At 42.7% G+C, this 26,338-nt stretch overlaps 1 protein-coding gene across 4 annotated transcripts in view; it reads right to left on the bottom strand.

Annotated features, from left to right (window-relative positions):
- zfh2 (Zn finger homeodomain 2) overlaps nt 1–26,338 on the bottom strand; it is a 210,535-nt gene that overhangs the window by 38,012 nt on the left and 146,185 nt on the right. The gene's annotated exons all lie outside the window — the stretch shown is intronic.

The following is a 26,338-nucleotide window of genomic DNA, read 5'->3' as shown; positions in this document are numbered from 1 at the left end:
AACTGATTCCGGAGTGCCGGATGGTTTCTAAATCCTCAGCGTGCCCGCGAATCTGTTAATGACGGTGCTTGGGGTGATCGAGTCCTCCTTGGTTCTTCTCTTTTGGCGTAAGCCACCCGGAGGGTGTGATCGCTGACCATAGAGAACCCGTTTACGTAGGAACCGATTACAGAGGATGGGAGACAAGATCTAGAGAGATAGCTGAATACGAGGATCAATGATCCGAATTAGAGAGTGATGAAAAATTCCGAAGTAGCAGAAGTAGCAGAATTAGCACGTACAGTAACGGTCCATAGAATCCATGTTCCGGTAATTAGGACATAAGAATTCAGAAGTTGTTTTTTATATTAACTAAATATTAGAATAGTTCGAACGGTGCGAATCGAAATGCTAAAAAATGCACAATTAAAAAGTAATTGAAATTTTGGACAGTCAGAAAATTGGAGATATTACTTCGTTTCATATATTAGATATTTGACATAAAGTCAAATTAGGATGAAGTACGGAAGTATAGCATCAGAAGAATGAAAATATAAAAAATTAGCACTACGATTAGAAGGACAATAAAGTAAAAGTAGAATAGTCAACGTACAGAATTATCAATAACAAAAGAATAAATGTTCAACAGCGATGTCGCGATTTTCGATATTTTGACCGTGTACAAATCGAACCTTGTAATGCCTCGAAGCACTTTTCAGTTGTTCGAAATTCTAATCCCATAAGCTACACTGTGAGAAAAATTACGGTAAGAACTTCTACAAAGTATGATTTGTTATTAATCCGATACCATCCGCTGTTGAATTGACCTAATTGATCACACAAATGCTTCTATAGCAGATCGCACCAGTGAATTTTCATTAATTTCAACAGTACCATCTCTCACACTGTATCCTTTCGAAAAATGCAACTTGGCCGAATCGCTATAAGTGTAAGTGCTCTACTTTCACCTGCTCAAAATCGCCGCAAGAATCCTCTCATCGCACAATCCGTCTACGTCTTAACTTGGCGCATAGCCTCGATTAAGGAGAAGAGGGCGCGGTCAGTAAAGCCGAAGAATATCTCGCTGGGTAACACGTGGAAGCTGTTATTTATTGTTATGGGACGGTGTGGAGCCGGGGTACGCGGCGTGTGGGTGCCCGATCAGACGCCTCCGAATCTGAGCCCGGGTCGTTTCCGCCGCTCGAACATCGCGGACACCCCGTATACCCACGCCCTGCTGTGTGTCCAACACCTACCAGCCGCCCATCCCACCGGCTTCGGCCGGGGCCCGGCCGTATTTAACCAGTGCGACCGATACCGATTCTCGGCTACAGAACGCGCCGAGACCACTAAATTTATCCCGCTCCTACGGGGTAACGTCTTTATTACCCGCTCATCCCCGTGGTCTTAATTCGAGTCGGAGCACCCGGATCATCCAGCCGCCGGTGTCACGATACTTGTACTTGATAGTCGCGCACATTCTCAACTGGGGCTAATCTCGTTGGGTCCGGTTTGGATTCCGGGTTTTGGAAGCCAAAGGAAGATCTCAGGATTTTCACCTTCGACGACAGCGCTTGTATCGTGTCAACGTAGTTCCTTCACGTTCATCTTGTGTATCAGAATTTGCATTCAGCCCATGCTCTGGCGACTCATTGGCGTCAATGACAAACAGCTGATTCGATCGATTTGGCCTTTCATTTTGACGCTGTACTTATAAGTCTGATAATAAATTCGTCCTTGAATGTTGAGATGGTACTTTCGCATCATAAGCTGAATGGTCACTGAGGCGAAATTGATCATTTGACGAACACAGTCGTATCAAGTCCATTACTCACTTTGGATTTTTTCTAGCAGCTCGCTTCATTCATATTTGCCTTGCGCATACATGTTATGTACGAGTATAATCTGTGGGTGAACACTAAATTGGCAATGCCGTCACTTATTAGTAGTACGGAATAGCGGAATCTCAACTATTTTTAGCACTTTCAAGGCGAGGCTGAGAACCCACTATATTCCAAATCACACTCGATGTATCCAACTTGAGTTGTTCCGAATAGGTGAAAAAAGATTGCACTGGACTAAGCAATTAGTGTCGACCATTTACTTCCAGAGGTCACGAAGACGATGAACTCCTTTTCGTAGTTTCACATGGGTGATCAAAGCCACTGCTTGGCTTACTTCATCATCTATTTAAATCGGAGATCACTATTCCGACGAGATTCAGGCCAGGTTCCATTCTGTCACGGATTCGGTTACGCCAGATCTGTGAAATTCGGTTAATTATTCTACTCTGTAAAAAATTCTCCGTGTCAAGCCAGTGCTACTTCAATCCTCGGTGGTCCCCGATATCCAACGTTGAACACTGCTTGTTGCTACTCGACAAAGAGTAATAGTACTCTGTTATAGGTGTGTAAGAGAAGTTGTTAAGAAAGAGGTTGAAGCTGGTCTTATTCTCTGTCGGTTATCACCGAACAATCCCGTTGTTCGCTCCTCTTGACCTCATCCGAACTGTCCAAAAGTAATTTTTACGACGTCTTATTGTCAGGTCAAATGGACGTTCAATCCTTCTTCGTAGGAGAGAATTTCACGTTTACTATAACAGCCAAAACATAATACTCTAGCAATAGTGAAGTCAGAAATTTTTATTTGGAGTCAAGCAAACCATCATTCTTAGTTATCTAAGATATCGCGTTCATCACTTTTTAATACTGAACGATATCGGGCATTCATATCTAGCCCGTTACAGCTGTTCGATTAGACGTACGATGATCTGAGAACTTTGAGGATTTGCCCGCGCTTTTGCTCCACGTACGTCTGTTTTCTTGGTTTGCAAACAGCCGATGCCTGAGAGGTTCGAATTTGACTTAGCGAGGGAGAGAAGCCCCCTGGAGGTAGTTCAGGATCATTCCGGGGGCCAATAACTCCTCCCGACTTATTGCGAGTGATCGGGCCGAGCCGTAGCTGGGACCAAGAGGGTCCCTGGAAGTATATTTTTACGAGTTGAGGTTACGCTCCTCCCGCGCCCCGCACCCCGGCCGTTGCGAGTCCAGGGTTCGACTCCACGCGGTGGAAGAATATAATTTACAGCCCTCGCCTCTCGAGAGCCGACTTCTCGACGCGTTAACCCGGCCGAGGAACGGCTTTAATAGTGTCTGTCCGTCCAGTCCGTCTGTCCCGCTGCTCGTCCGCCGAGGCCAGCACCTCGACTCCTTGTCCACGTGTGGGTAGCCGACTTGCGCGTCTTGTAGTGTGCGTTAAGAAATTCACGGTCTCCGCCGACCGAGAACCAAGGCGCTCGCAACCGGGAGTCACACCTTTCGTCCTGCAAATGCCGGGGGAAAATCGTCCAGCTCTATGCGGCCCCCCAGACTGAGTTTAGCTCAACGCCACCCCGGCCGCCACCCGAGACTTTGACCTAGTTTCTGGGACCCTAGTCACGGCTAGACGACTAGGTCGCTGGTCGAAGGAATGCATGCAGCTTCTTCCTGTAGCTATTTAAAAAATGCTGACGTGTGGATCACCAGGTAGCACGTTACTATCGACTGATCGTCAACTTATTACATACGGGAACATTCAGTCGACTTATCGTGAGTTACTAAACCAACATGACCACTGCATGAATTACAGTTGCTTTCTGGTTTGCTAGTTTGACATTGTAGAGGTCGTTCGTGAACCCAATGTTGACTTAACTTCGACTCGTGGTCCATTTTCCGGTACCATCTCAATCGCTGGAAATCCATCAGGAAGCAGCGCGTCAACTTGCTGTTAATTTTTCTCGACAATTCGGTACGTTAACCAATCAAGCCAGTCGAATAATCTTCAGCTTTCTAGAGGCAGAGGTGAATAATCCCGCAGCCTTACACGGCTCTCACATTTTCAGCACATGCAGATCGCGCTGGTGTCGTGATGCGGATTCGTCCGGATCATCGTTTGGCAAAAACTGGACGACGAAGACTCGCACCGTCGCTAACTAGAGCGGAATCCCTGATCGGGTGAAAAAACCCACTGGCCGAAAGAATCTCGTCGCTTTGCTCGCTTTTTCCGATCTTTCGCTTTCCTGTTGCTCCAGGCGGCGGCGAGCGTCCTTCTTCGGGATTCTTCGAGGCACCGCAGACAGCTTGGGGTCGACCCCCTTCGGTGGGGCACCGAGGCTCCCCGAGGAAGAAGAAGAAAAAGAAGAAGGAGAAGGAGAAGGAGATGACGAAGAAGAAAGGAGCCTCCGAGCTTAAGGCTCAGGACTCGAGGGGACGCAGGCGCCCCTCGTTCGCAGCTCCATACGCGGGGTCGAGGGCAATGAAAAGTTACGAGCTGGAGATGCTTCGGTTCCTTTATTTTTTAACTCGCGCCGTTTGCGCGGGGTTCGCGGTTCTCTTCTTACCTTCCTCTTCGCTGCCGCTGCTGCTGCTGTTGCTGCTGATTCTTCGCTCCGCTCGCTCGACCATGCGCTGTTTATTGTATTTATTTTAACTGCAAACACGCCTACGTCTATATGCATTTAAAATATAGCACAGTTGGGCTCTAGTTTATGAAGGGTCAGGTCGTGCTGCCTTAGTCCGGAGCGAGAGCGCGGCGAAGAGGCGAGGAAGAGGGAGGACGGGAAGAGGCCCCCGGGCCCTCGGGAAGGGATGAGAGTCCGAGGGACTAACAAGACTCAGTTGAGTTAATAAGAGGCATAGATCACGGGGAGTGTGTACTAAACGTTCGAAATACAAGTTTCAAGATAAACACCGCGTAAATCAAAATAATTAGTCCCGAAGTAGGCTCAGGGTGTATATACATAAAAAATGTGTACACATCTACATACACGTATGTCTGCACCACGCAGCTCCATTGTCTTTTTGTCTAATTTATATTTCTTATTTTTTTTTCTTCTTCTTCACCTCTCGCAATCCTTCCATAGCCTTTCGACGAGTTATTAATTGCTTCCAATAATTTTTTTTTTTTTTTCTTTTCATCTTTTTTCACATTCTTATTTGAAATTAATGAATATTAAAAACAAAAAAATCTTCTGTAATCACGGATCACCTGCACGCGCCAGGCGTGACCTCGTCGAATATAACGAATGCCAGCTTGATATCGAGAGAGATTGTAAAAAGAAGAACAATCACCCACCGTATCGCGATATAGACAACGGCGTTGCGTTTCGCTTCACCGATTCGATTCTAGTGGGCGCCGTTCACGCTCGTTGTTCGAATTTCGTTAAACACAAGTCCGTTTTACACTGTAAGTCATCGACGTGAAAATAGCGCCGAAACGTGCCTTTCAAAATTAGTGTTTATAATTATTCCACTCTCAGTGCCAGTTGCCACTCTCATTATTCTCATTATTGTTGTTGTGTTACTTTTTTTTTTTTTTTACAACAGTCGCGATATAAGAATGTAAAAAAAGGTCTTACATCCGGTAGGTATGCGATAATTTTCTCCTTAATTCTTCCTGCTCCCGAATCAGGGTCCGCGATATTCTCATTCATCGGTCCCATTTTTTAGCCAGGTAAGATTGTAATAAGCCCTGCGATCGGGCCTCGCGACGCGGTGACAAATGAGTTTAAGGGACTAACTAGAAGATAATAGAGCGAGCCATTCGTTCGTCGAGCCATCTGTGAGGCCGTTTCTGGCCCGCAGGTATATAGGGAGACTCGCCGACAGGATGTCAAAATGACCCGAAGAGCATGTGTATATAGGTATATTGTACAAGGTATAAAAATAGGAGTGAGAAATAATGCGAACTAAATTGATAATGCCTGCTGCACCCGCGCCGGATGTCGACGATAATTATTTACTTTTTAGCAGCCACCACCGTCGACGTCGTTGTTGTTCTTCATTATTATACCAACTCTTATTATGGGCACCTTGCGGCAACGAACTGCGGGAAGCGAGAGGAAGCGGGTCAAAAAAATCTTCATCCATCGAACCGAACGCTATGCTATATACGATAATCGTACGATGGGCCAGAGGCTTCGCCAGCCTAAGCCTCTCGGCTCCTTTCAGATTAGCAACGCGCTCAGCTATTGTCTACGTTTAAGAATTTCCACCGACCATGCTGCATCAGAGATTTTTTTGTTATATCCTACTTCTTTCTTTTCTCTCTGAAACTGGGGGTTTGTTTCTTTTCTAAGAAACTTTTTCAGACCGGAGTTTCACAAGGATTCGATCATGCAAGCTGCATCGGGCTTATAATACGATAGCTAGTGAATTTTTGAAGCTTTATGAATGCCTGCCTGTATTCCACAGAAATCTTGTTTCGCGGTAAACGATTTCAATACGTTTTCTCTACCGACAAGCTTGCAAATGATTCCTCATACTTCGCAAGGCTCGTTACCGGATCTCACGAGGAAAATCCAACCATCGTAAAAATGTCATAGAATTACTTTAACTCGATTCAGGATCTTGCATACAGTACAGAACGTTATGTACTTCAGGAATGAAAATTTTTGATGAACAGAACTATCCGAGAATTTGTTTAGAAAATATTTCCACTGCCTGTGAATACGGAGCGGACGAGGAGCGTGAAATGAAATAAAAATCAGAGGAAAATACCACACGTACGTAAAAAAACGTAACAAGAGAAAATCCAGGTGATCTCAGATGACCCGGAGGGACCGAGGTTGGTGGAGTCCATCGACAGGTCAGAGGCGCGATTGGGACCGAGATGAAGGGCTGGGAGTCGGAAGGGGGGTTACAGGCAGGCATAGCAGCGTAGAATGAAACGATCCTAAACCTAAACCTAAACCCAAACTAAATGGAATGAAATGAAATGTAATGAAAAGCCCACGGCACCCATGGAGTGGAGATACATCAAGATTGGGCTGACGGTTGACTCCTCGGCGGGGCCGCGCGACGGCCCAACTCGCGCACGACGGGGGGCCCGTAAAAACTGGATCCTAACATACACGCCGCCTCGCTCTTCCAGACCATGCCCCAGGCATAATGAGGACAAACTTTTAATCCCGTCTCAATTACAATTCGCTTCGTTCTACAACGCGGTCTGGGTGTGATGCTCAATTTTAAGGCAGTCCTTCCAATTTCTGATCATCTACCGATCCCTCGTAGGTATTAGGTCGCGAAGCATCAACGAGAATGACGCGCGTCGGAGTACTTTGTGAAACAATTTTTCGACTATGGATTCTGAGACATCCGATAAATTGTCTTTGAATGATCACGAATTCGGACGTTCGATGTGTTGAGTATACTCTGCGTGTTCGACACGTTCGTTTCGTTGCACGGAAAAAGTATAAGAATTGTAAAACACGGTGTTTGACGGAGGTCCAGTATCGATTCAAAGGATAACGAGCCGGGACATTCATTGCACCTTACGCGGAGATGAACCAGTTGTTGTTGTTGTATTTTCTCTTGATGTACCATACAAGCGGATAGATTGAAATTTTACAGAAGGATTCGTTTCCCGGAGAGTTACCGAGATCCCTGACGCAAGGAGCGCTCCAGATCTTTCGGAACAAGGTGAACATTGTTCAACGGTATTCTAAGGATCTGGAGGAAAAATCCCCGGCTGGATGGGCACACACCTGGTTCTCCGGGGCGGCATTAGGCCGGATCGTGGAGGACGGTGGACCTCGGAAGGTGTGTGCACGGGCGGGCGAAGAGCTCGTTTGGTATATCTGTGAGTGTATATTTTTGAAAGAGGGAGAATATGAGGAGGAAAGAACGCAGAGTTCTGTGTGCTTGGGACGCTCGAAAGGGGCACCCCGGCTGCCCTCTCCCTCCGGCTGCCCATAACCAAACGGAAACATAAATGACAAAGCAGTTTCTCTCCCGAAATGACAAAGAATTTCGATTCTGAGATTACCTGGCTGCTGGAGGGCCCGGGATCGGGGACCGGGGTCCCCGTCAGGCCTCGAGTTTACGAGTTAAATTACACGGGAGAAAAGAATTTTATTCCATAGACCCGGTGGCGGCGCTCGAGAAGAGAGACAGAGAGAACGACCCGGTGTCTGATAACTTTCGTGTTTCTATTCCTCTCCCCGTCTGTATATACGAATCACCTTTTATATTGCCTCGAATCACACCCGTCCTGTACCCACACCTAGTAGCCCCCTTTCTTCCTACGCCCACCCTCTTCTTTCTCCCAAGATTCTCCCAAGATCTTTTCCAACGCGGCATACAGGCTTCCGCTTCTTATTTCGCGCGCGCTTCCTGCTCACCGACAATTATCATCTGCGTACAGATTCCTTGTCAAGGTCTAGAGACAGCCGAACGGATTGATTGCACCAGCAGCTGACTGTTTCGGTGATTTCACGCATCCTCACGAAAGGCATTCAGTAGTGTTCTGATACTTTCTCCTAATCATCGAGAAGAATGTGAATTCAGTAGTCACTAGTCTCTAGAACCACGAACTGAAATGGATTGACCGTCAACGAGGAGTTTCTTTTCAAGAACACTAGAGGAGCTTCCATCCGAGATACTCGTCAACCAGAAATTTCGTGACGAAGATTGTTCGGCTTCTCTTGTTCAAGTTAAATCCAATAGCTGCCTAACCGCGTCTCATCAGAGCGAAGACTTCGCGTCTTGTGTGCCTCACATATCAATGAACAGCAGAAAGAAAGGAGCGTCGTCAAGCATACGTTATGCCGCATCGTCGATCACCGGCGTTTTAAGCCCGTGAGTGAATTTCTTTCATTTTTATAATGGATCGCGAAGACGGTTTCACTGATGACGTACCGGGCCACGTAGAATAGAACCACTGTCTACCTCTCCGTATCCCTGTAATCACTCCTTTCCTCTCTTTCTCCCCGCTTCTCCCCTTCAACCTTCACGTGCGTCAATATTCGCAGTAGATTGTCGAGCACAGGTACCCCATAGACTTCCGGAGCTGCTATATCAGTCTACAGTCATATCTTTCGTTGATACAGAGGCACAGGGGCGGGAAGTGAGTGCCAGCAAGCGATACTCGAGCCTGAAATTCTCGCGTGTGCAACACCTTTTTCCCTTGACAGTTTAAAAGAATCAGTGAAGTCCAACGGTTAACCAGCATTGATTTCCGGTATCCTTATGATTCTTGAATATTGTATCCCAACACGACAGACACTCTCCATAACTTCCTGCTCTAGGGAGTCGGGTGGTGGTGGTGCTTTGACGTATGAAATCGGTAAGTCAGACAGCGTCCTAGTTCGCGAATCGATTGGCACAGCCGTGTGAAACCCATATTGATACGTAACAGTAGCAACGCGAGTTACGAGTCATAGTTCCGAGCGTGAAGTTAGCATGCAAGCAAGAAGTTATTCAGAGTTCGGTACCGGCGTTCGATCGGTAGATTTGCGAGGGCCGATGTCGTAGGTCAGGGGTACCCGCGACTAGTCGAGATTTTCCTCCGCGGATCCGAGCGTCTCCGGCGTCCGGCGTCGAATCAGGAGAGAGCGGGACGAAGAGGACGCGACGTGGAGGATGGTAGCCGCGACGCGAGGGCGGGGCGGTGGGGGGGAAACGGGGCCCGTGCCCCGACGCCGAGGCCTTGCGGGCCCCGGAGAACGCGAGCCAGCCAATCGGCGGATGGGACTCGTCTTCGAAGACGGCTGCGGCTGCCTCCTCCTCCAACTCCGGGCCGCGCGACGACGCCTCCGCTGTCCTCGGGGGGGACCGAGGGGGAACGGCGAGGGGCCTCACAGTGTGGGTGCCCCACACGTTACACGGGGGGCTGCTGCCGCCTCCGACCCGTGGCCGCACAATGCCAGGGACGATCTTCGAGGACGCCTATTCCGCGGTGACGCGAGCAAGATTTAGTGCCGACGGGTCTCACCGACGAATGTCTTCGCCCCCTTTTCTCTCCCCCCCCCCCCCCCCCCCCTCCGCGTATTATACTCTACCTCCTGCCGCGGATTTTCAGTCTTGCCGGTTAATGCTATTAGGGATTCGCCAGGGGCCCCCGATTTTTACCCTCACGGCCTCGTGTTTATTCTATTCTTTCTCTGTAGGTAATCATTGGGATTACAGCTATCACGATCAGTCCTCTCCGGGTATCGTTGCGGGGCCTTGTCGTTGCCCCCTGATATTCCACGATCCGATATAAAGAGCCCGCTACTGCTCTCGGATGTTCTAGGTTCCATGATCGATTTCTTTGAGCAGATTTTAACAAGTTTCAATCGAAATTTTTAGCTTGGAGAATTCACGATGACGCGAACTTTGTAAATTGTTGCAATGCTGACTCGGTGCTATACGATATATGTAGATTGACGTAAAGTGCGAGACTATTTAGTCGGCAACTTTTTTCGCACACGAGACGCTTTGTCGCAATATCAACGAGTCTCTTCTCGTCACGTGGAAGTAATTTTTTTTACATCCAACCAACGGCCTCAATAAACCGATGACTATGTTACAACGCGTAAAGTGAATCACGTTATTTCGTTGCTTATTATGAAAACTCGACAGCTTCAAATTGTCTCGCAGCCTTGCGGGTAGTGATTATTCTAACGTTAACGTTAAAGATCGAATGATTGATCATTGACTATGGACGCCGCGAACTCGGTAAGCGATACATTTATGCAGGGAGGACGAAAGCAGGTGATGAATTGTGAATCGAAGAGGAATTTCAGTGGATGCAGGCAGATACCGATCGCGTATACGGGTTTTAACGCGTTTACAGGTATATAAACATTCATCGACGTATACTAAATAATTAGGGTTCCTGTGAATCTAGCGCGTATTGCCAGCAATCCGTACCGTCGATACCAAGTCCGCGTTATTCCAAGATCGCGCCGGGACGATGAATAATACATATGCATAATGCCGCGCCGCGGGATCGCGTTAAGCATTCTCGATGGCGCATAAAGAATGGCAGCGTAACAGTATAGGAGGCAGGATTTCTCATTTATTCTTAATAAGTTGGGCCAAGTGCGTTATACGCGTGTGGAGGGGCGAGAGGCGATCTCTTCGCTGGTTAGTCATACATTTATATAGACGATATAACCGCGCAGGGGATGCTGTGCCGAATCCGTGTCCGCACCCACGTATCCCTGTATAGAACACATCCGCGCGAGAGATACGTATCTCCTGGTTATTAATGTACGTCTGCTTCCCCCTCATCCCTTAACCCCGATCCTCGCCGGCACCCGTTTTCCTTCCCAAAAACTCGCCCCCCCCATCCCCGAAAGCAGTCGATGCCTTGCCAAGAAGCGCGGAAAATCTGAAATTACGCGAAAACCTATCCAGCATATTCGTTCGCGGTGCTCAAACCAGTCTGATATTCCTTTCTTTGAGGGTGGGAAAAAGTAAGAGTCTTAAAAAAGATCCTACTACCCAATTTTCTTAATTGTTCTTTGACTTTTGTTTCATTTCTGACGTACGTGCAATTGATTTTCACAAATAAATTCGTTCCGTTTTATATTTTTTTATACTTAGGTAAAGATCGAGAAGAAGCGAATCGAAATCGGTTGTTTTATAAACCGATTATTAATTTTTCAAAATGTTCTATGACGTGACAATGAAATCGTACTTATCGATTATTATGGGTTTACGTATTATGTGCCAGGTAATAAAAATATGACTAGTAAGAGTTGATGTGAAACTTTCTACATTGTATTTCTATTTAACTTCCTTCGGGAAACGTATCTCAGACGAAAAATTTCATCGCTTTGTTTATCGAGTTTTTTCACCTGTGTTTTGTTGTTTTTCTATCTTTACAAATTGGGTCCGATTGGGTTTGGGAAAGACTCTTAAATTTTGTCTCATTCACCCGCTCAAGAAGATTTGCGAACTTTCGCCAAGGATGCAGAATTTTGAAAAAACGATCGAATAATTCGAATGCTTTACGTTAGATAATAAAATCACGCACGCGCATATCGAAAGTTGATCTTTGTTCAAAATATTATCCGATTGTCGGCCTTTTAAGCGGCTTAAGAATAACGAGCATTATATGTATAGAGTCGATCTGCATTAATATATATATATATAATTCGTGATTTGTCGGAAACATGGATTCGAGGGCAGGGTTGAGTATCGCTGGGTTTAACCGACGTAAGAATGAGTCTGTATTGATCACACTTGAGAAGCCTCCACCACTTCTCGAGTCCCTCATCCCTCCCGCCCTCCTCCGCAACCCTCGAGATATGAATTCCTAATACACAGCCGCGTCTCGAACGCTGGAAAAACTCGGTAACGCGCTTCTGTTATACGCTCCATCCCTTTTCCTCTTGTACCCTCATCCCCTGACTGTCCGCGTCTCATCCACCAGACGTGGACCAAGATCTTGGCCGTTATCCAACGGCAATCAGAGAGATATCTTTACTTTAATTCCCTTACTTTAGAGAAGTGCGTACAAAGACGAGGCAAATGTGTTCCGTAGACCCGGATCTATGCAACTTATCATCCACGGGTAATTTGAAGTGCACAAATGAGAGGAAAGCTGTTTTAACGGGTGCCAAGATTGTTGCAAATCTGCAGTTGTAAGAGACGACACATCCCGACGTGAGTGAAAATAAACGGTACAAATTATGAGCTTGATATTTATCTACGAAAATACATATAATTTTATGCAAGAAAATGTTAAAGTATCTCCGTTTCTGATTATTAATAGTTTTCTTTCTCTTGGTCTACAGTTGGGAGGAAAAACCGTCAAAAACTCTTTGAACGGTATTGAAAGTTCGCGATGTTAAACTATATATAAAAAAAAAAAGACGTGATGACGTAGTTTTGTTTTTTGTGCGTGATTATACGGTAAATGCTGCGATTCTCGTGTTTTACAGAGAAGAGGAGTTGAGATTCCGCGAAGAATATCTGTCGCCGCTCGTCGCTACTGGAGCTCAAGACGTTGTTAGAAGAAAAGCGATCTACACATATAGTGGATGAATAATCGATGCCATTTGGGTGTTTGAATTCACTTTCGCCTTTATCGACGTCGGGGAAGCCCCGAAGGCACGAAGTAAAATACACGAGTCGAACAGACGAAAGCTTCGTATCCGAAATGATAAGCTTTTAGTTTTCTTGGTACGGGAGGATCGATAGAGCGTTGAAGCGATTGAACGAATTGAAGGGTGCGGATGGGCATACCTAATACCCTCTCGATTACAAACGCGTCCTCGGATAATGTATAATCGGTGTAAAAAGCGTCGATCAAAGAGGGAGGGATAACGAAAGTGTAGCGCATTAAAAAAATGTCGATCGCATTTCCCCACCTATGCCCTTTCCTCATTCATTTATTCTCTCGCCATTCTTTCTTTCCTTTTATCACTAGGTGCATGACAGGCAGGAAAGCATATACCATATACATTATAATGTACAAAACTCGGACATGTATAATTTCATACACATAAGCGTTGTGTAAAAAAGACCGTCGGTCGGTTATAACGTGCGGCAGAGACAATTATACAGGCACAACAGAGAAGTAACGCGCTCGCTGACGGAACCTCGTTTTAATGGTATTTTTGCGGGATGAAAATACGGCAATGCGACGCGACGTAGCAATTTCATCTGCGGGGGAAACGCGTGGATTATGTATATAGGTACCTAGCTATGTAATACGCATAGCCCGCAGCTAAGCTAACCTGACTATAGCTAGCTAGCTATCCTCTTTGAGCCGGGTATAATCGGGCACAAGCAAATTAGCCGAATAATTACAGACGCGGAGGGCGGGGGGAGGGAGACGGGCTCCTCTCCTCTCCTCTCCTCTCCTCTCCTCTTCACTACTCTATTCTTCTCTCCTCTCCTCCTTGCCCGAGGTTCTCGCTCTCTTATTTTCATTCCTACTCCTCTCTCGCCGCAGAAACAATAATCGTCCGCGAAGAATCGCGTCATTATACCTGACTGCCATGCCTGCCTGCTACTGTCTCAAACAGTTATTATAACCGAGTTAAGGGGGCAAAACTACTGCGGAGCTGACGAAGAAGAAGTGTAACGACGATCTGGACGATCTTACAACGCGATGGAGAGAATTCACCTTTGCTTTCACTGAGGTAATTAACTCGTGCAATTATAACCGCGGCTCCGTGATCCGCTGCCCTTTGTGCGGGATGCCTTATTTTCTACCGATGGCCGTTTGGTAATTTTCGTGGCTCAGTCACGCAGCGTGAATCTGCTGGTGTGACTAACAATATTTTTGGGCCACACGAAGCATGTCTGCCGCAGGAACTGAGCGTCGTCGATTCTCGAGATCATCACGAAGAGCAGCTGATTTCGGATCGGTAACCGCTAAGCAGCTTCTTCCAAGGTTTTAGAAGAGATCGAAAGAGATACGTGCTGCATTCTTGGTGCGAAGCGAACTTTCATGCTCGTGGGTCTCGGTTCCATGGTTTTTGAAAACTTTTCTTTGACGGTGTTATTTTTTGTATTTTAGGGTGCCTGAGTGATTTCATCCGATTTGCGACAAAAACAGGGAGAAAAAACGATTGGAACTATTCAGAGAAATTACGCATCGTCGTGTTTGGTACCAAGTTGATTTTGCTGAAGAACTGCAAGAATTTATGTAGATTATAAGAAATCGGTAATGTTATGCTTTGTTAACATTGCGTATAACAAATTGATGAAAACATTACTTCACTGTAATCGAATGAATAAACAAAATTACTCGACTGATGTTACATTTTTAATTACTGCGATAAGGTCTCCAAGTGTGCCGAAATATCAATCTCTATTCCTGTTCATGACGAAGGTTAGTGACGAAAATTAAAACGTAGTCATGTGACTCAAGCTTTCACCTAATGTTGATTGGTATCAATTATTTCGCAATGCAAAACCTCAAACGAATGGTCTACATAGATTCTTGGTAATTAATTGTACCGTTTATGGCGGTACGTGATGGGTATGCGGCAAAATGCCGCCAACCGTCAAAATCACAGACAAAAAATGTAGGCATCTCAATGAAAAACTACCTAAACGGTAAATGGTACTCTTAAGAAGATGTTCGTAAAGTACGAAGATCTTTCTCTGTATCGTTTTCGAATAACAGTAAAAAATATGAAGTGTTTTGCATGAGGTTTCACACATAATTCTCGATTTTTCGGATTTCGGAATAATTTTTCGGAATTGTATAATAGCGAGATACAATTCAGTTCATTTGAGAAAAGTGATTAGATGACAAACGATGCGTACTGCATTAGTGATTAGTCGTAAACCTTTAAATTGAAATTTTTTCATAAATTTCATTAGTTGAGAACGACGTTGAGAACCATCAGTCAGACCCGTGTATAAGCGTAGGTTTACCTCTCTCACCGCCTGCCCCTGAGAAGCGCTCGCCAATTTCCATAAAGACTGATATTTTTTTCACGACATCAAATTCACCCAGGTTTTTTTTTTTTTTTTTTTATAAGATTGCGAAATTTTATTTTGCAAATGCCGTGAAAAATATGAGTGTAATAAGATATCTCCAGAAAAATGAATTTCTTACGTTGAAAGATTAATCAATTATTAAATAGTTTCTTTGGATCGAATTATAAATTCGATACAGCTGTACACTGTTAAAATGTTTTAAAACTTGGTGTATAAAATTTAACACATTCCGATGCGAAAGCCGATATTTTTTTCTCTCATCAATTCGGGTTGTGCAAATTTATTTATTCGAAATAAAACTTTGGTAAAAACCTTAAAATATAATTCTTGACTCATCGTGCAGCGTTGAATGAAAAATTAGTATGTGAATAAATAGTTATTCTGACTATACACAGAGAGAAAAATGTAATCAAATTAAATAAAATTTGTTTGAATCAGACAGATTTTCTATACTGCCACACAATTGACTAAAAATGATCTCTAGATTAGAAGAAACGTTTCGAATCTTATCATTGGTATGCTTCGAATAAAAATTTAGATTTTTGCGTGGAAAAGAGTTTTAAAAAATCCAAGAAATCGATTATTCCAGCGCAGCTAAAACTGTTTGATATTATTATTTTTTTTTTTGTCGCTTCTGTACAGGTTTCACTGAAATTTGAATCCAGATTGTTTGCATCACAAGTCAGACACTCTAACGGTTGCCCCAAAGTATTTGATCGAGAATATCAAACAACGATTTATTTTAGAATGAGAAGGAAGCGAAAAAGTATCCCGGTCGAGTCGTAAAAATATTTTGTCTAACCAACCAAACATTTCAAACACGTAAAATTTTTGTTGGCAAAATGCGGATTGAACATGAACGACGCTGTTGAACGAACTATTTTGTCAAAACCTCCGTACGAACAGCGAATTTTTTATGGAACAGTCGTTTTTTGAAAATCAATTTTGATGAACAAAACATTCAAACTTTTGAATCTGCCGATTTTGGATAATACATCTGACACTTTGCGAAGGAACCGTGAATTTCTTACCATTTCTCGAAAGCCTAGAATTTCTAGAAAGCCTAACGTCGAGTTAAGCAGATTGAAATTTTTGAGTGTAGAAAAGAGTCAAAGTCGAGTTAATTAGAATCCGCGGTGGCGTTCGCGTCTCTTGCCCGTTCCCGGAGTTCTAATCCTCCGGGTATCTGGTAGCTGATGAGGATTCCTCGCTGATGCGGAGGAGGAGGACGAGGACGAGGACACGAGCGAGCGCGGTTGTCGGGTCGGTGGCGAAGCGGCGGAGCGAGGATGAGCGTAATGCCTACCGGATAGTAATGACGTTGTTTAATGTTTAATCATAGCCGGCAAGTACGCGGGGAAGTATAATCAGAGTATAATTTGAGACAACAACTCTCGAGCCGCGTCCGCGAGGAGATCGGCGCGACGGACGGTTGCGGTCGACGCGGCTCCTCCGCAGCCTCCGTCTTCGGGGCGGGTAGGAGGTTCGAGTCTCCGGGTACGTGTGCCTCCTTACGCCGTCTTTCCCGGCTCGTTTCTCTCCTCACATACGGAATTCCTTGAAGGCATGCACCCGGAGTCCTCGACGAGGACAGCCAAGTGGCAGCCGGGAACCGAGTTAGTTCGGACACGGTATAGAGAATAATGTAGCACATTATAGCAGGGTATTAGAGTGGCCGGTAGCCGACTGGTCAGTTTTTTGCCGGATTCCTGTAGCGCCTTCAACAAACACGAGGGGAAGGAAGACGAAGAAGAAGAGGAGCGACGTCGTCGTTCACTCGCTTCACTCACGAGTTTTGTAATTTTAGAACCTCGAGCCGCACGCTGCGCACTCACACCTTGTCCTGTGCGCGCCGTTTCATCGAATACTTTCTCGATACTCGATGCCTTCTAAATACGGCCATCGATCCATCACTCAGCTCTCCGCTTCATCTTTCTTCGACCGCAAATTTCAACCTTGCCATTCTCAAACTCGTTTGAATTAAGCCCGACCTAGCTCTGCCGTTTACTACTTTTTATTATCAATGCTCTTATCTGTACTTTATATTCTCAATGGTCGGGAGAGAAGTGAGTATTTCTCTCCGACGATTCGTCTCGGAATCTTCCGTCACTTCATTTTTACCACGTTGGAAGTTAGTAACGATTCGTGATGAGGAAAAACCGTTACTTTGTGATTTTGGAATTGTTTGAAATTCGGTGAACCGTACAGAACGAAACGTACTCATATCTTGGAATCTTCTTTCCTTCGGTCATTGTAAAAATAAGAAAATAGAGATTTTTTTCCCAGTGTTTCGTTACGATAACGTTACTAACTTCAATCTCGTACATTTTTAAAGAGCGAATAGAGAATTTAATCTCAAGAGCTTTTACCAATCGAATCGTGATGCTGTTGAATTTTCGACAAATCGTGAAATCGCGATTCAATACGATCACCGTAGAGTTTTCATATTTGTCCATCAATGCGCAGCAAAGAGTGTTAAATATTTCGTAAACGGGATCTCGATCCTTCTTGAAAGCATAACGATAAGAGGATTCCAGAAGTACTTGCTTTAGATAATTGTTCGGCCCGGAGGATCGGAATTAATTTTTCGCGAAAAATCATTTTAGCCTCCACAAAATCATGCAGATGGTGTTACAGTATCGAAGGGTACATCTTACAGCATTGTGAAATTTCCCTATCTCGAGAGATAATTATTGGGCACGATGTCAAGTCAGAAGTTGAAGAAAGCGAAGGAAGTAAAAACGATGATACGCACTGAAGTGAGCGTGTCACGTTCAAAAGCTGTTTCTTCCCCAGTTTCGGGTAACAATCGTGGATCTGTGCGCGTGTGCTTCGAGGCAACAAACAACAACAACAACAATAACAACGACAAGCGAGAAAGCAAACAAACGAGGAAAAAGCACGGAAAATACGGGTCGAACGACGGAGAGAGGAAAAAACAAAAATTGAAACAAAGAGGACCCGAGACTGAGGATTGGGCGTCGCGGTCGCGTGCGGCTGGTTTGTCAGTCTGTATTTACACGACAGGACAGGGCCCGTATCGTCCCTCTCTGAACGATCGCAGAGGACAATGGCGATTGTTACTATTCTTTACTCTCCGGGTGCGTTTTGTCCAATTTAACCCTTCCCACCTACGCTGAGCCTCTACGTGACCACCGCCCAGATACGATAGCCTAGATTCAGGCTCTTTCTTTCAATCGCGGCCGTTTGATCAATTAAATCACGTAATTTCGATTCCCCGATCCCTCGCAGACAGGCCACGATTTCATCGAATTCACGAATACAGGCGTATTTTAAGCGATTCTTTGTGTCTTTCTACTGGAGCTGTGCACTCAATTGTTTGTTCGATTGATCGAATAATCGGTCCTCTCTACTGCTTTTTTCTTTTTTTTTTAAACGATTATTCAATTAATTTGAAAAACAATTAGTCACAGTCTGCGATTAATCGCGCAGCCTCAGTTTCTGCCTTTTAGAAATCAAATTAGAATCAGATTTCGACTTGCGGATAGATTTGGGTAACGGTTCTAGACTTCTTTTTGACCCGAGCTTTATTTTTGGAAATTATTAGAAGTTCAAAAAAGACTTGGTATAAATTTTAATTTTCTCAACAATTGTACCTACTGATGGGTATGCGTTCAAATTTATGCACCTATATTGGAAAAGATAGACGAGTAAATTCAATGGTGAAACGTATGACAGCAAAGTTACCCAAATTTATTTCTACCGTAATTATAAAATTCGCGTTCACCGATATTGACGTATAATAAAAAAAATATAACGTCGAACTTGCCAATTATCAGAAAAATTCGCAATCGCCATGAATATTCACGTCACGTGTCAATCCTTTCAGGATAACCGAGAAGCTCTTCTAACGGCGTATTTTCAGGCCATAGGTAAGTCATGGAGTTGGACCGCAGGCGCGATTCTCCGCGAAAAAAAGTTTTTTCATCATTCTTTTATTTTCACCCCGAAAAAATAGCTGCCCCCCTAATCGTACACATCGGCAATAATTCGGGGTGGCGTAACTGCGACCATGCAGTGACTCACGCACGAAATATATCCACCTATAATAGCTGCAGAACTGCAGTAATGCAACGCGTAGGTATATAATGATTTATACTCGACTCGAGTTAGGTTTATAGTTCGCCCCTCGTTCCTGCTGCACGCGGCTTTTTTCCTCCACGCATTATATATGTATATATAATACACACACGACACATGTAGAGACGGATGCGAGGTTGCGTGCGTATAGGTAAAAAATATTTTTCTCTCCATTTTATTTCTTCTCTCCTCTTCCCTTTATCGCTGTTTTAGCCTTTTTTTTAGGGAGAGAGACGGAAGGAGGGTCCTTCTCCTCTCTCACCCCAATGGACCGATTGTAGAACGGAGGAAGAGGCGGCTTTTCTCTCGCCTTTATATTCCTCTGTTCCGCCGTCGCCGGGTCGCGTTCCGCAGCCTGGATATTGTAGATCGATATAATTAATAGCGTCAAAGTATCGGGTGACATATGGCCGGAGAAACTGTTGCGATGCGCGGCTACCATCACCATGAAAACTATAACCAGTCTGCGGATTTACGCATTGGTATGTATAAGGTTACCAGATTTGAATCATCGCCAATTTTCGATACCATCGAACCGATTAAATACCGATTGAATGAAGCGAAAATTTTCGATAATCTTTCATACACCCTTTCGAATTTTTCTACAGTGTTTTTTTTCTCGGTTTTTGGGTTCTAGAGGAATATTTCATTGAATATTGTCGAGAATAAAGAAATTACACTCGATTCCGTTTTTACAGATTCAACGCACGACTTTTTCACCATTTTTCTCTCCATTTCAAAACTGATGTATTATTCAAACTCATTTTGTTTTCTTTTCCAACTGGCACTGGTATACTTTGGATCAAAGAATTACGGAAACATTTGACAAGCTTTGCAATTAATTTGCTTCGAAATATTTTTCAAAACAATCGCGATTCGCTCGAACTGACGAAGAACATAATATTCCAAAGTACTCGTACTTGAAAAAAAAAAAATTGTTTTTTTTTGCGAAGAGGTTGTCCAGGTGTAATGTAGAAAAGAAAAGAGAAACTGTTCTTCTTTCGCTAAGAGGTAAGAAAATAAAAACGGAACCGTCTGCTTTCCGATTTCCATACTACCTCAACGAGGGACGGAACCACGATGCGGTTCATAAAACGCGTGGCGCATATTTTCATGCAGAGGAATAAATCCGCGACGCGTGTTGCAACCCCTTTCGAAAATCCGAGGTAGAAGAAATCACCTGCAGGCATCCATTGGAGGATCATCTCGAGTCGTATAATACCTGAGCGCTGATTTATTATACGCGGTGCGCTTCTTCTTTCATGCGAATGTACATAATATGCATTTCGTTGAAGCGGAGTGCAGAAGCCGAAGTACAGACATCGGCTCGAGCCCTGCACCGGCAGGAAAAAGGGGCCGGCACTGAATAGTTTTGCATGCCTGTCCTCTCGTCGATTCTGTAACTCGGTTCACCGACCGAGAAGTAGATTCGTACATGGGTACATACAAAATCACGTATATGGTCACGCGCCGTCGTGTATACATGCATAATTTCTCACCCCCAATGACACGAATCCGAATTCAAATTCAAATTCAAATGAAATTTAGATTTCAGCACGCGCCCAGTTCTCCGATTTATTCTTTGGACCAAAGATTTCCCGCCTCTCCCCCTTTCTTTGAACTTTGTTACCCCCGTGTTGCATTCACTATACTTTTAAATAATAGTTTTATCGAGTCCCTTTTGCGCCCTCATCACACCGATCTTCCCCAGCCGTTGAGGGTGTTCCACGCCTGTCGAAGGTTCAAACGCGCCGCTCTTTCTAGGCGTAGGGTATAAACTATAGGAAATCAATTTTTCCAGCGAATATTCCGGCTTTCTTTACTTTTTACACCCACCATTCTTATCCCCTGAAGCTTTTTTGTCGTCAGTTCTCTTAGCTTTTTTTTTCTCTTCTTATTTTTTCCCCATCTTTCCTCATTTTTTCTACGGCACTCTCTGCAGTCCCTTCGTTGTTTTTTTTTTTTTTTATTTACACTTTTTTGAATTTTTTTCTTCATATCCCTCCCTCCCTCTCTCTCTCTCTCTCACCCATCACTCTTTATAAATGACCGATTGTCCGGAGGGATGCGCTGTTTACACGAATACTAGACTGCGCTATGTGTAACCCATGGCCGGAGAAAAATAGTCCAGCGTTTATAACCTATCTTTACACCGGAGCAAGTCGATCGCTCGTTCGATCTCCGCGTATCGGATTATGACTGCTATCGCACAATGGACCTCACGATGACCGTCTCGGCGTCAATCGGAGGTCCTAAGAATTCTTCCCAAACTGATCCCTTTTGTTGGGATAAAAATGACCGGCCTTCTCCTTTCCTTCTCATCGATTGAAATGAAAAAATCAGGAAAAAAGAGTAAAGCATAAAAGTAGGTGTAAGAAAAATGAAATATTGACGAAATTAAATTTAAAATAAACCGAGGTTAGTCCCGTTGTTACTTCCATTTACGATGAAACAATATAGTTGTACAATCTTCAAAATTTAAATTGGTTTTTATCAATTCCGTGAAACAACTTTTTGTTTTTCATGGCATGTTAAGGATCGTTTAGCAGAAGATTATTTCGCTGTTGGATAAATTAACGAACACGAATTATTTTGATAAGGCTCTAGGCTTTGTTACAAAAATAAAATGAACTGGGAATTTGAAATTGAAATCGAATTGAATTTCGGTGTTCTCGGGTATGCATAAAAATTTAAATCGTCAAAAGAATTGTAATTTCTTCTTACTTTTCATGTGTATTAGAAGAGGCAAACCTGAACATACGGCCTTGCGGTCTAGAATACACGCGCTAATTCCCTTAATTCCATTAATTTCCACCGAAGGATTAATCCCTGCTGCTAAACTACACCGGCAGTGCTTCCCTGTCGGTTTCAATATAACGTGTCCAGGATAGGGTGCGGTCTTCTCGAGCTAACTTTGACACGACGCGTCGTTGTCCAGAGTTGATGCCCGCATACTCCTAATTACACATTCTTACTTCACGTTTACAGCTCCAAATATTTCACACTCCGTAGTCAAGTGTTCGACAAACTTCCAAGAGTATATCTGACTATTTTAAAGACTCATTTGTGACGTAATCGAATTAAGCGAACGTGTATTACTCCATTATTAAATTCTGCTATACACCAGGAATTGTGTTGATTTTAGAAGCTAAGACGATGGATTTGATGCAAAACTATTTCTCAAACACAGTTTTACCCATTGATTCGTTTCCAATTATTATACGTTATACACGTCCTCGAATATTGCAATGTAATATCGACGTATGCGTGATTATAGGTATATAAAAGCATTGAAGCTCATTAGTCGTAATCTACACTGCAAATGATCTAAGAAATATTTTCATTGTCATTAATGTTTAACTTTTAGACTTTTTTTTTCTTCCTGATTACCCCCTTTACCCCCCAGTGATTGGGTTTGGAAAGTATATCGAGTTTCGATTGCTGAGATCTGCCATTCTAATTGTTGCGCTTTCCTCGAAATACAACAAAAAGAAGTAAAATGCAATGGTAACGTAAAGCATAATCACCAATTGAAAATACCTACTGTACAGAATAATCATTGGACAATATTCACAGATAGTCATCGGATGCATAAGGACATTTCCTGGGTGGTGGGAAATGGGATGAATGAAATTTTTGGATAAGCGAATGGTAGGTATACAAAAAAAAAACGAACGACTGAAAGAAAATACCAAGAAACAAGTAATAAAAACGAAACGATAAAGTAATCTTGTGATAGTATAGCTTTATTTTAGACTAGAACGGAAGAAAATAATATAATAATATTAATAATATAAAATAATAATAATAATAATAATAATAATAATAATAATAATAATAATAATAATAATAATAGTAGTAATAATAATAGTAATAATAGTAATAATCATGATAAATTATGTACACAAAAGAATGGGGTTGAACATACATACTAGCATTGTTTTGCATTTAGGGTTGGGTGACAGGGGGTGTTGTGAGTGTAAAATTTTTCAAGGATTTGCAAAAAAAAGGGGCCATACCCTCGCCGGAACGTGGCAAAAATCTGACAATACGCGACGCTAACGGCGATATCCTGCTTCGTGAAAAAACGCGTAACATACTCTTATTGTACAAAGAATCGTGTGCAACAAGGAATCGAACCGTTGCCTCGCGTATTTGCAACATTCGTCTTCGAATTGTCTACGACTCACATTTCAGTCTTACGCGCAGCCCGAAAAACCCGAGACTGCATCCTTGTTCCAAAACATACTATTCCAGATGTTACGGTTTTGTTTTATGCATGCGACCTAATTCTCATTTTATATATATTCCCGCTGTTATGATTGATTGATTTTTCCCATGTGTAATACGTTCGCATCAAGGCGAGGACAGAGGGCAGTCACAAAAAAGGAGAAAGAGAGAGAGAGAGAGAGAGAGAGAGAGAGAGAGAGAGAGAAAATTACTATAATAAGAATAATGGCATATAAATCGTGACAGTAAAAATTCAGAGAAGAATCATAAATAACTAACGCCTCAAACAACAACAACAATGATAATAATAATAATAATGATAATAATAATAATAATAGCAATAATGATGATGATGATGATGATGATGATGATGACGATAATAATGGTTACGCTAATAAAATCGATGATAAAAATAAAAATAAAAATCGACATAATGACAATAATATTACATACAGTAATACTAATCATAATAATCATAATAATAAAAATAATAATGATAATAATAAGAATAATAATGATAATGATGATGATGATGATGATGATGCTGATTGTAAACGTCAAAGGATACCGTACTGATAACGATAGCGAATCGTACCAAGGTATACGCATAGGTGTACATATATGTATATGCATAGTCTGGTCGTAATATGGATGATCGGGGACAATTCGTAGTCATCACTTAGTGCGTGTGTGTGTGTGTGTAGTATGCTATTGCAAGCTGGTGACCGGTGCTGAATGTCGGAAGCAGAGTTTCGTCGAGTGGAGGGGGAGGGAGAGAAAAAGAGAGAGTGAGCACGATTCATACGGGAATTCCAATCTCCCGTAGGATGTTCAGGTGTGTAGGACGAAATCGTGCCGGGTTAATGAAGATTATAAAAATTGTTCTCAATTTCATTTTAAACGCCTGTGAAAAAATTTGAAAGCTATTGTCTGTTCCATACCGGAGCTACGGTTACTTTCAATGTTTCGTGATTTTACATTGAGCCTTATAGTTTCCCATAAGAATCAATGTAAAATCGTAAGAGATTATATGTAAAAACATTGCGGTATGGTTAAAAAAAAAAGTGATAACAGTTCGTATAATTTTCACTGACCTGGCACGATTTCGACCTACATGCCTGTACGTCATCCTTTTCCGCGTCGAAAAGTTACGAGAGAGATTTGTCGAGAGAAATCTATTCCACGCGATTCTTCCTCCAACAATTTCTCTTTAAAATCAATGAAGTTATTCGGTGAAAATTTCATTTACTACTGTGATAATTAGGTGTCTGTATACAGGAGTTAAGTAGGGAACTACCAAGGTTATGCTCTTCCTCCCCCCGCCGATCAACATTCTGCATTTATAGTAGCCGGAAACTATATAGGAGCTCTCCAGGTTTCCAGAATTGGGACCTATCGTCGACAAGAGGACCCTAATCTGGCCTCGTAGGAAAGCTTTGAGTCCGGACACATAATATATAAATATACATACATATATATACCTGTGTAATATTCATCTCTAGAGCATATTCGTAATTATTACATTATATCATGTTTAATAATGCGCATTGTATATTACTTACAAGGGGATAGCTCTATGAACCGGATTTTTATTCGCGCGTGTTCTCAGGGCAAAGATCGAGGCGAGAATTGAAATAACACGAAAAAAAAAAAAACAGTAAAACTCGTAACACTAAAAATAAAAAAATAGGTACTCGATATTTTGTTCTAATGCATTTGCTTTTTTTTTTAAATATTCTTTTATACGATTAAGGGAATGATAGACAACGATTCAAGGGCAAGGGCGACGGGATAGGGATAGTTTTCTCCTATATATATATCCTAAGTAGGAATTAAAGCCGATATACCTCCGTTCCTGGCTATACTATGATGAACTAAACGGTATACTTTTTTTTTCCTTTTTTCATTTTCATCTTCATCCTTTTTCTTTTCTTTTTCCATTACGATTCTCTCATCCTATTATATATATATGTATATCCGTAATAATAATATTATTCTAAATCATAATATTAATCGTTTATCATAATTGAGTCAGTATTAAAACGACGTAGGATATATCTGTATATGCTAAATTGAAAAATATAATAATAATAATAATAGAATCGATCGTATGTGAATATAAATTCTAACATAGTTTTTACTATACATAGGTATAACATGATCTACCATCGTTCTGTGTCTACTATCGCTTCTTCCGTCTTCATCGAATATATCTAATTGTTCCTCATGTCATTACTTAACTTTACCTTTAATTGTCGTCGTTTCTTATTATTACTATTTTTCTACGCGTTTAAAAAGAATCACCGACAATGGCTCGTCCTCGGTATTACGTAACTCGTTCTATGTACCTAGGTAGGTAACAGACTAATTTCTAGGTTAACCAGGGTGTTGGAAAAAAAAACTTAAACGTTTCTTCTCTAGCTGCACTTTTTCTATCCTCGTGTATATTATCTGTTTACGTACCTAAATTTCGACAAATCTACCATATTTATTGTGTCTTGAAAACCGCATCTCTTTCATCGTGCCTCTTTTCCTTTCCTCTCTTTCTCTATCCGTGCTCACTTAACGCCTAGAATAGTCATCTGATAGGAACTTTCAGTATTGCCTAGCTCTGGATATATTATTTACTACATACTACTACATTACATAAAGATCATAGATAGATAGAAAGTTATAGATTCAATATTATGTATAAAGTATCGCGAAGTATGACGATTTCGAGGAGACGAATAGGAACGGCGGGGGGTTCTTTTTTTACTTTTTTTGTTTTTTCGACGGCAAGAGGGATTGGGTGCTGTATATGTATAGAAATAATGATA

This window comes from Neodiprion pinetum, chromosome 3, assembly GCF_021155775.2.
Source record: "Neodiprion pinetum isolate iyNeoPine1 chromosome 3, iyNeoPine1.2, whole genome shotgun sequence".
Classification (NCBI taxonomy): Eukaryota; Metazoa; Arthropoda; class Insecta; order Hymenoptera; family Diprionidae; genus Neodiprion; species Neodiprion pinetum.
This window is presented reverse-complemented; position numbering and strand designations above follow the sequence as displayed.